This window comes from Heptranchias perlo, chromosome 14, assembly GCF_035084215.1.
Source record: "Heptranchias perlo isolate sHepPer1 chromosome 14, sHepPer1.hap1, whole genome shotgun sequence".
NCBI lineage: Eukaryota > Metazoa > Chordata > Chondrichthyes > Hexanchiformes > Hexanchidae > Heptranchias > Heptranchias perlo.
Genome location: NC_090338.1, coordinates 53,505,206 through 53,522,964, shown reverse-complemented (window position 1 = coordinate 53,522,964; position 17,759 = coordinate 53,505,206). Strand labels below are relative to the sequence as shown.

The 17,759-nt window shown below is 40.8% G+C and overlaps 1 protein-coding gene across 3 annotated transcripts in view; it reads right to left on the bottom strand.

Moving 5' to 3' along the window:
* The window catches only part of cpeb4b (cytoplasmic polyadenylation element binding protein 4b), a 78,701-nt gene that overhangs the window by 43,330 nt on the left and 17,612 nt on the right, over positions 1 to 17,759 (bottom strand). The window lies entirely within an intron of this gene.

Here is a 17,759-nt window from a genome sequence, read left to right as displayed (position 1 = left end):
TATATGATACAAATAATTTTGAAAGATTAAAATTTCTTGACATTTTCAATTGGTGTCATTACTGTAAAGAACTGATCATGCATTATATAAAAATTTACAATTAGAAATAATTTCTTGGCCAAAACTGCTACAATTTTTTAAAAATTAGTATTTTCCTTCAAGTACACTCAACTACAGTCCCATAATAATCTTAAAGTACAAGATAAAATATTACTAAATATTGAGAAAATGTACTTTATAAACATTTAGCTACAAATCATTGTGACCAAAAGTGCAGAAAAAAACCTGCTTAATAAATTTCCTCAACATGATTATAGAACATTACAAAATTATACAATACATTCCTTACAATACATTCTGCATATTTCAGAATTAAAACCTTGTACTTGTGCAGATTTCAAAGCCAAGGTTGTAACATCAATTTCCATAATGCATTCAATTTTAAAAAGCCAAATGACAGTTGTGTAATTTGTAATCCAAATGAATACAAAGTTCAATGATGGGAACAAATCACCACCTACTCATTTAATATCAAATATTTTAGGAAGTATTCTATCCTCATACCAAATGTATTTCATATTAACTGTGTACACATGAAGGTTATTAACTTACATAATTTTAGTAAGTTTTTCCTAAATTATCCTTTATTTTTAAGCTGACTACATTCACAAATGCAGAAATCTTTGACTGAAAGTACTTAGTTGGGACCTGCCACAGTAGCTGGATTCAGTTTATTGGTCGCTAAGTCACCATTAGCAGCAATGATTTTCTATTCTCATTTTGGATGTCTTGCACAAGTTGATAGCATAGTGTTTCTGGTCTTCTGCAAGGAATACAAACATAAAACAGGTGCTAGGTTGATGGCTAGTTGAACAGAATGAAATTTTTCAATGATACTTTGCAGATGACCTTGTTTGGAACACTGGCTTCTGAAAAATGAGAGAGTGCAAGATGACTTCTGAGATAGAATGAAAACTATTCCAAATCAGGCTAGGACTAGAGACAATCCTACAAGACATTGCGAAAGGAAGCTGAAGTGCCAAAGCATGCTTGAAAAGCATAAAAGATGCCACGGAAAATCAAAGTAGTGATCTTAAATGCAAAGTTTGTTTTCTAAAAGCTTAAGGATTGCAGGTGGGAGAAAAGACTGAGGGAAGCAAGGGGCTCCACAGCTGAGGTCCCGAGAAAGAATTAGGGTAGGAAACTAATGCATTGACCTCAGACAGTGACAATGTAGAGAGAAGGAGAAGCATGTATGACAAAGTGACTGGAAGATAAGAAGTACAACAACAATTAGGAGCTGAAAATGAATAGGAAAAAGGCTGAGAAACAGTGAACGTCGTAGTCTTTGATGAGGAAGTGGGAGCCAAGTTTAGCATGAATGAAGAAATCAAGTTTCTTGGAGGAAACTGTAGCAATGCAGATGTGGGGGTGCTATTTAAAGTCAGAGGAAATAGTAAGGCAAAGAATGTTGATAGATGAAGAAGCACTAATGACAGAGCCCTCAAAAAAAAAGCGCATGGCAGCTCTTGGTTAGATTTGCAAGCAATGAAGAAATGGAAAAAAAACTATTGTTCTATTGAAGGATATGGAGGAGATTTAGCTGTAATGATTCAGCCACTGCACATTGCGAGTACAGTGTGCTCGATCTAAAGGAAGCTCATGAATCATCAGCAAGAATGGTTAAGGTTGCATGATGAGTGCGCAAGGTCATTAATACAAAGAAGCAATGGCTTAGGAGAGTGGGGGGACAGGGCCCCTGGGGAATCCATAGGCTAACAGGCCAAGAGGATGAACCATGAATTGCAGCTATGATACATAATTGGAGAAAATCAGATAGATAGTCGTGAACGCAGCTTTGGTCAGAGACCATATGATAGCTTGCATAGAAGTGCAGTGCCAGATGCTGTCAAAGATTTTGGGGATGTCCAAGACAACGATATGATTCACTGAAGCTATTTGCTGGGAACTCCTGATCTAGTAATCTCCTGCCAGGAACCAAGCATGGTATGAGTAGAATTTCAAACATCCCAAGTTGAATTGCAAAGAACATATGGTGTTAGCCTTCAATATTGAGGTTATTCTCAGGAGACAGCTGCAATTACTGACAGACTGCTTCAGCAAAGGAATATGCCCAGCTCATCGGTAGCACCTATAGTAAAGAGAAAGACTCATGTTCCCATTTACGCAGAGACCCAAATATTTGAGGCCGGCTCTGAAGTGAAAAGGAGATAATATTCTCCTGGACACCAAGATGGTGATCGTTGTTGCTCTCATTCTCCACCTGCTTGATAATAAGCAGTCTCAATGTTAACTGAGGTAGTATTGCAGTTTCATGAGAGGACAGAAACAATGTAATGCATTTTTTTTAAAAAGCCAGTGTTCAGTGAAAACTATGTTTTAAAAAAATATGAATAACTTGTATTTGTTAATCAGTATTACCCACTTGGATCAAAATGGAGTGGCGTAATGAGTCCCTTTTCATTGGGAAGGAAGCTGCCTCGATGGACATCCCTACAACCATTATGAACTCAAATAGGTTGTAAAGTGGAGGGCAGTGCCAGGGAATGTTTTAATGAGGACATGCAACCAATTCAGGAAACTTCACAAAAAGAATTACAGATTTTCATAACTCAGCTCCTCAATGGCCTAAAGAGTAAAGACACTGCAGAATGTGGCATTAAGCCACACAGGTCAAAAAAGGTCACAGGTTAAATTCCAGATCTATGCTGATGGCTACTTAGGCGAGGTACTGGAGGGTGACCACCATACCTCGGCAGAAGCCAATGTCTACAGAAGGAAGTAATGCCTTTAGGTGAGGAAGAGGGAGAAAAGGAGTATATATATTTTTAATAAGTTATTTTATGTAACCGATTCTATTAAAACAATTTCATTATGGATCTCAGGTCAATCCTATAAAGTAAAATTCAACAACTGTTTTCTGCAAACTTGGGCTAAATTTTTACTAAGTGTTACAATAAATGCATTTACTATTGGGACGATATTTAAATAACTTTCAAACGTGGAGATCAATCTACGTATAATTCTGACGAGCATGGTCTTGCACATCAAGCAACATTAAACACCAAAAAGATGGTAAGAAACCTTAATGAAAATGCCATTTTAAATTAAAACAATCCTGAGCAGATTCTCCGACACCACAAAACCAGTCACGTCTGTCCGGAAGTTTCAATTAGCGAACAAACCAAATATGAAATTCACCTGTGGAAGCAACAGCTTTTTGATGTTACATGATTTTCTTTTTAAAAGCCTTCCTCTGCAAAATGGAGACAAATGCTTGTTGGTGAGCAAGCACGTGGACAAAATTACAGCATTACACAAAACTTAACCACTGATGTGTACTAATAAACTAAGCTTACGATGCAGTATCCACCAAGTACTTCAGCTCATAGGTAAAGTTTGAGAGTCTTGAAGAAACTCACTAGATTTTCAAAATCTGAATTTGCAATCTGAAAGTACTTCAGAACTGATTTATTTGACACCCATAAGTTAAAATTCTACTATAAGGCGATTTGTGTACATCAGGAAAGCAAAAACACTAAGCATAGGTATAGTTTTGCACTTTAGGATATTAAATTAAATTGTTTTAAAAAAAACTGATCATGGATCTCCCTTCATCCATTACAAGCAGTCCACCCTCTTCCATGAGGTTGGGTGGTGGGAGAAAGGAGTGTTTAAAATGCTGGGTTGACAGCAACCACATATTAGTAAACTTTGCTTTTAGTACCATGAACCCACTTATGCAAGAGTTCCTGTGGGAGAACCTAAACATTCTTATAAAGTAGTAGAATTGTGCATGCCTATTTGAAATGCAATACTTATATAAAACCAATCATACAATAGTATGTTTAGTATCAAATACAACAGTAAAGCTATAATTTCATACATTTAAAAAATTGTCACCACACTTGTCATTGAGATGCGAGAGAGTATAATTAATAATTCATAATCCTGTTTCACATCTCAATGCAATGTCCAAAACACAGTCAATATCAAAATACAAGAGGCTTAGTCCTGCAAAACAAAATCTCGTACTCTAAACCACAAAGCAACAAAGTTGTTTCACTCTTAATTAAATTTTAAAAATGCAGTGATTAGTTACATATGTAAACATGTTAAAAATACATAGGGGTTAATCTTAACCTTTGGGCAAAGAGGTGGCTGCGATTGAGGCCCTGGCCTCATTTACATCGAGCCGGCGAGCCAAGCAAGCTTCTTGATGCAGGATTAAGGCTAGCCACTATTGGGCTGCCCCGGCCCAGATTACTTTTGTGAAGCCCAGAGGAGCACTCATGCATCAATACCATTTAGTCAGCCCAACTTTTAAAGATTTGCGTATCTAAACCTTAAACATCACTGCTTCTTTACTTTTAAAGTTTTACTATTTAGTGTTTATGTCCTTATTTGTTTTCCCAAAATGCTTCACTTCACATTTTACATTAAATTTCATCTGACATCCTCCCAATCTATTAACCTGTTTATGTTCTCCTGAAGTCGCTTATAGTTCTCTTCAATTAACTTACTCTATTTTTCTGATGTCTTCAAATTTGGATACTGTGTCCTACAACCAAGTCCAGATTATTTATATATAGAGCAAGTCCAAAAAATGCAATAAGTACTGTTGCTTTCTGTCTTTCAACCAAGGCCTCAGCCCTCCCAAATGCACAGGCTTGGACTTGATCATTTTACTCAGAGGAAGATCCTGCAGTATGAGTATGTACAGTGTCCACAGTTTGCATCAGTAGCATTTAGCCAACCAAATGATAAGACAGATGAACTAACAATCTATTGGTGTTACTTCCTCTAACATTTCTTCATTGATAACATCCAAGTTGTTTTTAAAAAAATTGTATCTTCCTGGTGCAACTCTAATCTGTTGTGTAGCACCATGAACATGACTTAGTGCAAAATTTGAATTGGTTCATCCAGGAATTAACGGTGCATTAAAGACCACATTTACGTCAATCAGGATGAGGAATGTTAATATTTCAAAATGGAATTCTTCCCATTTCAGGCACCCAGTGTTAGCATCAAGCAGTCCAAGGTCAGGAATAGCATAGCCACATGCACATTAAATGTCTCTCAACTCTGCCCCTTCATCAGAAGTGCACCTCCTACTACACCAGTGTGACTTTTTCTATTTCCCATACCATCCATCTTGTGGCTTCTCAATGATATTGCCAATTCTCAATGATGGCAGAGCCCAGCACGAGTGCAAAAGACAAGGCTGAAGCGTTTGCAACCATCCTCAGCCAGAAGTGTGAGTGGATGATCCATCTCGGCCTCCTCCCAAGATCCCCACCATCACAGAAGCCAGTCTTCAGCCAATTTGATTCACTCCACATGATATCAAGAAACTGCCGAGTGCATTGAATACAGCAAAAGCTATGGGCCCTGACAACATCCTGGCTATAGTGCTGAAAACTTGTGCTCCAGAACTAGCCACGCCTCTAGCCAAGCTGTTCCAGTACAGCTACAACACTGGCATCTACCTGACAATGTGGAAAATTGCCCAGGTATGTCTTGTCCACAAAAAGCAGGACAAATCCAATCCGGCCAATTACTGCCCCAGCAGTCTACTCTCAATCAGCAGCAAAGTGATGGAAGGTATAGTCAACAGTGCTATCAAGCGGCATTTACTCACCAATAACCTGCTCACCTATGCTCAGTTTAGGTTCCGCCAGGACCACTGCTCCAGACCTCATTACAGCCTTAGTCCAAACGTGGACAAAAGAGCTGAATTTCAGAGGTGAGGTGAGAGTCACTGCCCTTGACTTCAAGGCAGCATTTGACAGTATGGCATCAAGGAGCCCTAGTAAAATTGGAGCCAATGGGAATCAGGGGGAAATCTCGCCATTGGCTGGAGTCATACCAAGCACAAAGGAAGATGGTAGTGGTTGTTGGAGGCCAATCATCTCAGCAGGAGGTACTCAGGGCAGTATTCCAGGTCCAACCATCTTCAGTTGCTTCATCAATGACCTTCCTTCCATCATAAGGTCGGAAGTGGGGATGTTCGCTGATGATCGCAGTGTTCAGTTCCATTTGCAACCCCTCAGATAATGAAGCAGTCCTTGCCTGCATGCAGCAAGACCTCGACAACATCCAGGCTTGGGCTGATAAGTGGCAAGTAACATTCACGCCAGACAAATGCCAGGCAATGACCATCTCCAACAAGAGAGTCTAACCACCTCCCCTCAGCATTCAACAGCATTACCATCATCAAATCCCCCACCATTAACATCCTGGGGGGTCACCATTGACCAGAAACTAAACTGCACCAGCCACATAAATACTGTAGCTACAAGAGCAGGTCAGAGGATGGGTAGTCTGCGAGTGACTCATCTCCTGACTCCCCAGAGCCTTTCCACCATCTACAAGGAAGGAATGTAATGGAATACCCTCCACTTGCCTGGATGAATGCAGCTCCAACACTACTCCAGGACAAAGCAACCCACCTGATTGGTACACCATCCACCATCTTAAACATTCACTCACTCCACCACCAGCGCACCGTGGCTGCAGTGTGTACCATCTACAAGATGCACTGCAGCAACTCTCCAAGGCTTCTTCGACAGCACCTCCCAATCCCACAACCTCTACCACCTAGAAGAACAAGGGCAGCAGGCGCATGGGAACACCACCACCTGCACGTTTCCCTCCAAGTCACACACCATCCTGACTTGGAAATAGATCATCGTTCCTTCATAGTCGCTGAGCCACAATAGTGGAACTCCCTACCTAACAGCACTGTGGGAGAACCTCCACCATATGGACTACAGCAGTTCAAGAAGGTGGCTCACCACCACCTTCTCAAGGGCAATTAGGGATGGGTAATTAAATGCTGGCCTTGCAACATCCACATCCCATGAATGAATTTAAAAAAAGTTAGTGCAAAACTAGGGACAGTTTCGTGCTTTAGGTCCATGCACACTAGGCAGCCTAATTTCACACAAGAACCTTAAAGCCAGCAGATACTTTTATCCCATCAGACTGGGCTTGATTTGAACCAAAGTCCCAGAGATGAAAGGCCAGAGTCTAACATATTACACCATCAAGTTACATGCTGCTTTAAATTTACTGTTGTACTGAACTGATATGGCAAGGTATTGGTTGCGTACATTCTGGACACACCTTACTTTATAATTAAGCAGATGGCACTGCTTACAAATTGTTAGGCTATTATGCAAGTCCTGTATCATTGGTATTTGTCAGGGTTACACTTGAGACTGGAGAGAATTGACAGCATGTGGAAGAGGTTACGAGGGGTTTTAAAGTGGTCACCTCAAGTAGAACTACACTTAGCAAGTTAAACACATTACAAGATTGTTGTTGTAATGTAGGCACACAATGACTACACTTCAAAAATGCTTCATTGGCTTTGAAGTGCTTTGGGACTACGTAAGGACGTGAAAGCCACTAAATAAATGCAAGTTCTTTCTTTTTTCTAATATGAAGTGCAGTTTCACCAAAAGACAAGCAGTACCATTAAGCTTTGGAGCAGCATTATTCTCCTATTACTGCTTTCTGCACCTCACCCCCTTCTTTCTCAGCTTTAAGGGCAAGAACAGCTTCACCAATGCACTTCTGGATAAATGTTTCACACCACTTTGATCAGTATGAAGTAGGACTAAAAAATCGTGTTCAAATCTATTTATTGCAACACAAGCTTAATCACGCAGGAAAAACAATTCAAATGTCATCTTCCATCTATTTTTACCTTTCCTCTCCCACTTTCATTATTTATTCCATTAATGGAATAATTCCTTCTCATAAATCACCATTCTTTCTCTAACTTCTCACTAAGCCAGATATATTTACAAAGTCCTTATCTTCCACATCGGACTTGAACAGGATACTGCAGCGGTAAGGAATATCTGATCAACAGTAGGCATCTTACTGGTGATCATTGGGTTCCATCAGTTTTGGATTTTAAAAATGAAATTTTTGTGAACTCTGATATCTGCTTAAAAAGGTCTCTGAAGTACAATGGAACCTGAAAGATTCATAGACTGCTCATGCTTTTGTCCAGTGACATAGGATAGCTGTGTTTAATAACTTGGCTTTCCCAGTTCTAGATTGCAGTTTTGAAGTCATGCAGCAATCTTAAAGTTTGCTTTTTGTTGCAATTTCAGCTAAAATCAGTTACAGTTGCTTAGAAGAGAAGAATGGGGAGGAGTACTTTTTAAAATCAATGTAGTCCCCCATTTTAAAGAGTAAAATAGTAGACTCAGCAAGAGCTAAGAATTTTGGTGGAGCGGGGGAAGGGGGCTGCTTTTAGTGAATATATACAATTCTATCTGGGGTCACTAAACTAACGGCTGAGTGCACTGGATATAGCAAAGGCTATTGGCCCAGACAACATCCCGGCTGTAATGCTGAAGTCTGGAGCTCCAGAACTAGCCGCGCCTCTAGCCAAGCTGTTCCAGTACAGCTACAACGCTGGCATCTACCAGACAATGTAGAAAGTTGCCCAGGTATGTCCTGCCAACAAAAAGGACAAATCCAATCCAGCCAATTACCACCCCATCAGTCTACACTCAGTCATCAGCAAAGTGATGAAGGTTTCATCGACAGTGCTATCAAGCGGCACTTACTCACCAGTAACCTGCTCACCAATGCTCAGTTTGGGTTCCGCCAGGATCACTCAGCTCCAGATCTCATTACAGCCTTGGTCCAAACATGGACAAAAGAGCTGAATTCCAGGGTGACTGCCCTTGACATCAAGGCAGCATTTGACAGAGTGTGGCACCAAGGAGCCCTAGTAAAATTGAAGTCAATGGGAATCAGGAGGAAAACTCTCCAGTGGCTGGAGTCATACCTAGCACATAGGAAGATGGTAGCGGTTGTTGGAGGCCAATCATCTCAGCCCTAGGACATTGCTGCAGGAGTTCCTCAGGGCAGTGTCCTAGGCCCAACCATCTTCAGCTGCTTCATCAATGACCTTCCGTCCATCATAAATGTCAGAAAGGGGGATGTTCGCTGATGACTGCACAGTGTTCAGTTCCATTTGCAACCCCTCAAATAAAGAAGCAGTCCGTGCCCACATGCAGCAAGACATGGACAACATCCAGGCTTGGGCTGATAAGTGGCAAGTAACATTCATGCCAGACAAGTGCCAGGCAATGACCATCTCCAACAAGAGAGTTTAACCACCTCCCCTTGACATTCAATAGCATTACCATTGCCGAATCCCCCATCAACATTCTGGGGGTCACCATTGACCAGAAACTTAACTGGACCAGCCACATAAATACTGTGGCTACAAGAGCAGGTCAGAGGCTGGGTATTCTGCAGCAAGTGACTCGCCTCCTGACTCCCCAAAGCCTTTCCACCATCCACAAGGCACAAGTCAGGAGTGCGATGGAATACTCTCCACATGCCTGGATAAGTGCAGCTCCAACACTCAAGAAGCTCGACACCATCCAGGACGAAGTAGCCCGCTTGATTGGCACACCATCCACCACCCTAAACATTCACTCCCTTCACCATTAGCGCACTGTGGCTGCAGTGTGTACCATCTACAGGATGCACTACAGCAACTCGCCAAGGCTTCTTCGACAGCACCTCCCAGACCCGCGACCTCTACCACCTGGAAGGACAATGGCAGCAGGCACATGGGAACACCACCACCTACACGTTCCCCTCCCAGTCACACACCATCCCGACTTGGAGCTATATCGTCGTTCCTTCATCGTCGCTGGGTCAAAAACCTGGAACTCCCTACCTAACAGCACTGTGGGAGAAACTTCACCACACAGACTGCAGCGGTTCAAGGTGGCTCACCACCACCTTCTCAAGGGCAATTAGGGATGGACAATTGGGGATTAGGCTTGCCAGCACCACCCACATCCCATGAACGAATAAAAAACACACGTGGACAACAGAAATTCTCTCCTGGCTGGGAATTTTTTAAAATTTAAACTACAGTTTCAAAATCCATTAGGTCAATCAAGTTATGGATCTTATGTAGTTACTGATTATTTTATTCTTTAAGTCTAAACAGAGAGGCATCAGAGAACGAGAGCTTGCAGATGCAATCTCATCTTTAATAGCTGGACCATAAAAACAAACTCTGTAGGACATAGGCCAAGTGCCCATTTGCAAATCAGTTACAAGAATGCTCGAGAACTGCATGAAGGCATTAGTTGAGTTTGCAAGGCCTGCACAAGGTATGAAGCGTTTCCTCAGTTAAATGGGGCCATATTCAAGAAATTGGTTTGATTGACATCTATGTGCTCAAAGGCCGTGATAAATATAAGAAGTTGTTGGTCAGTTCTCTTGTTCAATCAGATCTACCATATTTCCAAGTCACTGCAGTGAGATCAAACTCCGTGAACACCAAGATGTGTGCTAACCTAAAAGTTAATCAAAAGTCTCAGTTCAAATGAATAAAAATCTCAATGATTTATGTTGGACTTAAAACAATTTAATGTACCAACAAAAGTACTATATTGCTTAGCTTGCTTCTGTGTATATTTCGCTCTTACAATAACCAATGTATGTCCTGACAGTATAATGTTTTAAGCCAGAGAGATCAGGAGTAAATGGGGGCAATCCACACTATATCTGGTATAACTCAATAGTAAAAGATAGACCGTTAGCCCTGAAGCACACTACATCTCATTTGCTGCATGCATATGGTTAAATTCAGTTCATAAGCAACACAAGCCTGCTTATAGAATCAGCTTTTTGCTGTGAGCACAAGTAATTCTGACCAGGTGACAGATGTGGTGGATAGGGAAAATACAGTGCATGTATGGTAAATGGACTTTCAGAAAGCTTTTGACAAGGTACCACGCATTTGGATGATGATTATGGGGTAGTGAATTAGGGGAAAGGTAGCAAAGTGGATTCAAATTAGTTAGAATGGAGGAAACAGGAGGAGTTAAGGGTAGTTTCTCAGATTGGTTCAAAGTGAGTAGCGGTGTCCCACAGGGTTCTGATCGGAGACCACTTCTGTTCACTCTGTACATAAATGATTTTGATATACAGCGAGAGTGGTATCCAAATTTGTAGATTATACTAAAATAGGAAGCATATTAAATTGTTCTGAGGGCTAAAAGGAAGCTGCAAGGCTATGTTGATAAGATGGAGGAATGAGGAAAATAGTGGCAGATGAAATTCAATATCAGTAAATGTGAGGTGGAACGTATTGGTTTAAAAAAATAAAGTAATTATATTTTGAATGGGGAAAGCTGGATGATGGCAAAGAGCAGAGGGATTTGGAGGATCAGGTTCACAAGACATTAAAAGCAGCATCTCAAGTGGATAAGGCCATTTAAAAAAGCTAATAGAATATTTAGATTTATCTCAACAGGTATAGAATGTAAAAAGCCAAGACATAATGGTGAATCCATATAAAATATTAGCAAGGCCTCAGTTGGAGTCTGGTGTGCATGTTTGGGCTTCATGCCAAAGGGTGGATGTTGAGTCAGTAGAGAGGAAACAGTACAGATTTACTAGGGTGCTGTCTGATTTGAAGAAATACAAATACAAAGACTTGAAAAATTGGACCTGTTTTATTAGAACAGAGGAAATTAAGAGATTTGATAGAGGTATTCAAAATTAGGAAGGGATGGGACAGACAAGATAGAAACAGACTGGTTCCAATGGTTGAGGGGTCTAGAAAGATGGTACATACATACAAAACTAAATTAAAAGATTTAGGACAGAGCAAGAAAACCCCCCCACCCACAAAGGATTGAGGCTGTGGAACGCAGTACTGGAGTTAGTAATTGAAGCAGAGACCATGCCAACATTTAATGGGATAGATAGGTGCTTGAAGGAAAATGTAATAAAGGGATATGGGAACAGGACAGGCACATGTGATTAGGACTACAGCTCTTGTGAAGGATAAACACCAGCACAGATTGATTGGAATGAACGTCTATTTCTGTGTTGCAATTTCTATGTAAACCTATGTAATTAAGGTTGGAACATGGCCTGAATGGTTTTTTTAAAAATTCACAATTATAGCGCTGCTTATTTTTAAACACATTTTTTGCTGTTATGAGTTTTGTAAACTAGTGCATACATGCAGCTGGGCAATACCAGATAATCATTTGATAAAGAATTTCTCAAAATGGAGTTGGAACTAAGAACTGAAGAACTACCCAACCCAAACTTGAAGAAAGCTGACTAATTAAATATATAACCTTTAAAGTTCAGATATTTTTCTGATTGCTTATCATATAATTCTGGGTTGTCCTTCATTTTGATGCTCCAAGATATATAATTATATTGAGCCCTGGTGCACAATGCCCTCAATTTAGAAATCCAGCATGCATCTATCAAGATACCAAAAGCCAAAACACACTTTTAAAATATGTGCACGCAATAATGTTAACCTCATATCACAATTGTGTGGAAGACTGATTATACTCTGGATGCTAAAGGTACAAGTTGAAACACCTAAAACTAATAAAAGAATGAGATTTCCATATTGAATAGTTTAATAATTAAGTGTTTGTGTCAGGTCCACTGGACCTGCTGAGTAATTAAATGAATCTTGAGCTAAAACTGTTCATACAGGTTAGATTTAGCCTGGGAGATTTAGGGGGCCATAGAAAATGGTTGCAAGGTTACGTATGCAATTTTTAAGGCTGCATATAGTGACACCACAAGTCTCGGCCAAAATGGAGACGATAGGAGAATTCTCCTGTCAATCACGCCTGGAGACCACACTGCCACAACTAGGATTGATTTTATGCACATAATTTGTGTTATATAACTATCCTCCAGTCACTGCATTTTGCTGGAGAAATAATCTAGCTGCACTTAAGAGACTACTGTAGTTTTGATCATGAGTTCAGAGACTCTAAATTAAAACCACAAGTCCCGTCCCACCACTAACTCATTGGCTAACAGTGCTGACAATATTTGCTTCGATTTTTAAATTCATGCTTGGGATATGGGGTCACTGGCAAAGCCAGCATTTATTGCCCATCCCTAGTTGCACCAAGAGGGGTTTGATACAACTGGGTAGCTTGCTAGGCCACTTCAAAGGGCAGTTAAGAATCAGCCACATATATAGATATAATGTACCTAGCTCGTGTGTTACATACCAAACCTCCTTTGTTGCCAAAAAAAGCCACACATTGACCTGGAGCCTGAAACCTGCAAACTACTTTCTAATCTACAAATTCCCTAGGAAACAAACTGATTGATCCAAGCCTGTGTTTACTTAACAATTAGACTTTGTGGCTTTAAAGAGACCTCCACCTGAACTGAAGAAAACATAGTACAGTACATAGTTTACAATCCTGTCCTTATAAAACAAGTAACACTACAGGAGATCCACTAGTGTACACAAACATGCAAACATACTACAGCAGTAGTAGGTATGTTACCCATATCTTATTGATGTTTCCAGTGAAATCATCCGTTAGTAGTATGGACTGCACATATTATGTGGCACAGCTGCCTTCAAAGTGGGGAATAGTTCATTTGCAAACTCTTTTACAGGAGTGATGAAATTACACCTACCTTGTATCATTACATGACCATAGAGGTGTTTTATATTCTTTACATGAATATATTGCATAAAGCATTAAACAATTTTAATTTTCTCTGTCCTCGGCCTCCTAAACGGTTCCAATGAAGCTCAACGCAAGCTCGAGAAACTGCACCTCATTTTTCTGCTAGGCACTTTACAGCCTTCTGGCCTTAACCAACTAACAACTTCAGACGTTAATCACGGCTCCCATTTGCAGCAGGTGCCAGTGAAGTAGGATGGGTGCACCACAGCCACTGAGAATGGGGAGGTGTGTGCTGGTGCTTGGGATGGGGGTCCCGTATCAGTACATGGCTGGTAGGGTGGTCTGCACCTCTGGGGTCTACCTGCCTTTCTTCCGATATATTCCTGGGCCACGAGCTTTCTCCGTTTTGTATGATTTTCCATGCATATTTCCCCTCTGCTATTCTGCTGTAGCCACACATCCTCTGGACACTCTTGTTTCTCTAATTTTTCTCATTATCACCTCTCTTTGGCCTTGCAACATCACTTCTGTTATTTAATCATCTGCTATCCTCCATCTAGTCACAGACCTCTCCTGTTTTTTTCCCCACCCTCTTTTCCCTGGCACTGTATCTGCTTGAAAGCTGTTCATCTGTAACATCTTCCAGCTCTGACAGAAGGTCATCAACCTGAAACATTAACTGTTTCTCTCTCCACAGATGCTGCCTGACCTGCTGAGCGTTTCCAGCAATTTATGTTTTTATATGTTAATTTAATTTTCTACTTCACACAATAATTCCTTTTTTTGGTAAAAAAAAAAGGCCAGTTTATTTATGGATAGAATTGGCTGACATTTAACCAACGACGAGCAGCATTTCACAGAAATTTTCAAGTAAAACAATTCTTTTCCAGACCTTCTGGGAGGTGCCAGACATTGATTAGATCCAGCCAGACACAAAGATACTCCATGGAATGGTCTTATTCCAACTGCCCGAGATAATAGCACCGAACCTTTAAACAATTTACAAGGATTGGAATAACCTCTGAATTCACTGGAGGTTAAGTAAAATTGAAAGATGAAGATGAACTTGCATTTATATAGCGCCTTTCATGACCTCAGGACGTTCCAAAGCACTTTACAGCCAATTATGTATTTTTTGAAGTGTAGTCATTTTTAAACCCGGCAGCCAATCTTGCACAAATAGTAATGCGATAATGACCAGATAATCTGTTTTTTTTTAAAAAGTGATGTCGGGTGAGGGATAAATATTGGCCAGGACACTAGGGAGAAATAGCCTGCTTTTCTCCAAAGTAGTGTCATGGGATATTTTATGTGCACCTGAGGACAGACGGGGCTTCTGTTTAATGTCTGATCCAAAAGACAGCATCTCCAACAGTGCAGCAGTACTGCACTGGAGTGTCAGCCTAGATTTTGTGCTCGGTCTCTGGAGTGAGACTTAAACCTTCTGACTCAGAGGCAAGAGTGCTACCACTGAGCCACAGCCAACACATCAGACGTATTCAATAAATGCAATTCCTTAAATTGAAACAAAGCTAGATAACACAAATGTCAGTCAATATGCAGATATAGCTAGGATGCATTAAAAAGATCAGCCAATAAAAAGTATATGATGCACTAACCTGTTGAGAAAGAGAGCTCATGATTAGTGTGATATACATATATTAAGAATTCATCATTGCTGTGTTCTGTGCAATTTTTTGGTTCCTCCACTGTGGCAACACTGGACTGTACAGATTCTTAGATTGTTGTCAGCCCACTGTAGATTTGATGGAAGTGCACCTGACCAACCCAGGAAGCCTAATCAACTCAGAAGGTGATCAGATCTTGCTATACTAGCTGAGGGTAGCAATTACAGCATCGGAGGAACCATTGAGGCCATCATACCTGTGCTGGTGCTACCTCTTCAACTGGAGCTATCTGCTTCAATCCTATTTCTCCTTTTCCTATGTCCTCTATATTTTTTCCTTTTCAAATACTTATCCAAATTCCTTCTAAATTAGGTTATAATGTGTCTAATAGCCACCCATGGTATATCATTCCATATTCTAATAACCCTCTGAAAAAAATTCTTTTAACTTTCCCCTTTTCTCTTCAAGTAAGCCTACAACCCCACATTACCAATATCACCAATCAACAGGAAAATTCTTTCATTATTTATCAAAGAATCATAGATTGGTTACAGCATGAAAGGAGGCCATTTGGCTCATCTTCGCAAGAACAATCCAGCTAATCCCACTCACCCGCCCTTTCCCCGTAGCCGTGCAAATTTTTTCCCTTCAAGTACTTAACGAACTCTCTTTTGAAAGCCACGATTAAATCTGCCTCCACCACCCCCTCAGGTAGTGCATTCCAGATCATAACCACTTGCCGTGTAAAAAAGTTTTCCTCATGTCACCTTTAGTTCTTTTGCCAATCACCTTAAATTTATGTCCTCTAGTTCTTGACCCTTCCACCAATGGGAACAGTTTCTCTCTATCTACACTGTCTAGACCCTTCATGATTTTGAATACATCTATCAAATCTCCTCTCAACCTTCTCTGCACTAAGGAGAACAACCCCAGCTTCTCCAGTCTATCCACGTAACTGAAGTCCTTCATCCCTGGAACCATTCTAGTAAATCTCTTTTGCACCCTCTCTAAGGCCTTCACATCCTTCGTTAAGTCTGGTGCCTAGAATTGGACACAATACTCCAGTTGTGACCAAACAAGTGTTTTATAAAGGTTCATCATAACTTCCTTGCTTTGGTACTCTATGCCTCTATTTATAAAGGCCAGGATTCTGTATGCTTTCTTAACCTGCCCTGCCACCTTCAACGAATTGTGCACAAATACCCCCAAATCTCTATGTGCCTGCACCCCTTTTAGAATTGTACCCTTTAGTTTATATTGCCTCTCCTCGTTCTTCCTACCAAAATGTATCACTTCGCTCGAGTTAAATTTCATCTGCCATGTGTCCACCCATTCCATCAGCCTGTCTATGTCCTCTTGAAGACTATCACTATCCTCCTCACTGTTCACTACACTTCCAAGTTGTGTTATCTGCAAATTTAGAAATTGTGCCCTGTACACCCAAGTCCAAGTTATTAATATATATCAAGAAAAGCAGTGATCCTAGTACCTGCCCCTGGGGAACACCACTGTATACCTCCCTCCAGTCCAAAAAACCACTGTTCACCACTACTCTGTTTCCTGTCACTTAGACAATTTTGCATCCATGCTGTCACTGTCCCATTTATTCCCTGGCCTTCAATTTCGCTGACAAGGCTATTATGTGGCACTTTATCAAACGTCTTTTGGAAGTCCATATTCACTACGTCAACCACATTGCCCTCATCAACTCTGATCTCATCAAAAAACTCAAGCTAGTTAAACACGATTTGCTTTTCACAAACCGTGCTGGTTTTGCTTTATTAATCCACACTTGTCCAAGTGACTATTAATTTGTCCCGGATTATCATTTCTAAAAGCTTCCCCATCACTGAGATTAAATTGACTGGCCTGTAGTTGCCAGGTTTATCCTTACACCCTTTTTCAAACAAGGGTGTAACATTTGCAATTCTCCAGTCCTCTGGCATCCGTATCTAAGGATGATTGGAAGATTATGGCCAGTACCTCCGCAATTTCCACCCTTACTTCCCTCAGCAACCTAGGATGCATCCCATCCGGACCGAGTGATTTATCTATTTTAAGTACAGCCAGCCTTTCTAGTACCTCCTCTATCAATTTTTAGCCCATCCAGTATCTCAACTGCCTCTTCTTTTACTGTGACTTTGGCAGCATCTTCTTCCTTGGTAAAGACAGATGTAAAATACTCATTTATTACCTCAGCCACGCCCTCCACCTCCATGGTCCCACCCCTCCTCTTACTACCCGTTTACTGTTTATATGCCTACAGAAGATTTTGGATTCCCTTTCATGTTTGCTGCCAGTCTATTCTCATACTCTCTTTGCCCCTCTTTTTCCTTTTTCACTTCCCCTCTGAACTTTCTATATTCAGCCTAGTTCTCACCTTGTATTATCAACCTTACATCTGTCATATGTCCCCTTTTTCTGCTTCATCTTAATCACTCGTCATCCAGGGAGCTCTGACGTTAGTTGCCCTACCTTCCTCCCTTGTGGGAATGTACCTAGACTGTACCCGAACCATCTCATTAAAGGCCGCTCATTGTTCAATTACAGTTTTGCCTGCCGATCTTTGAATCCAATTTACCCAGGCCAGATCAGTTCTCATCCCACTGAAATTGGCCCTCCTCCATTGAGT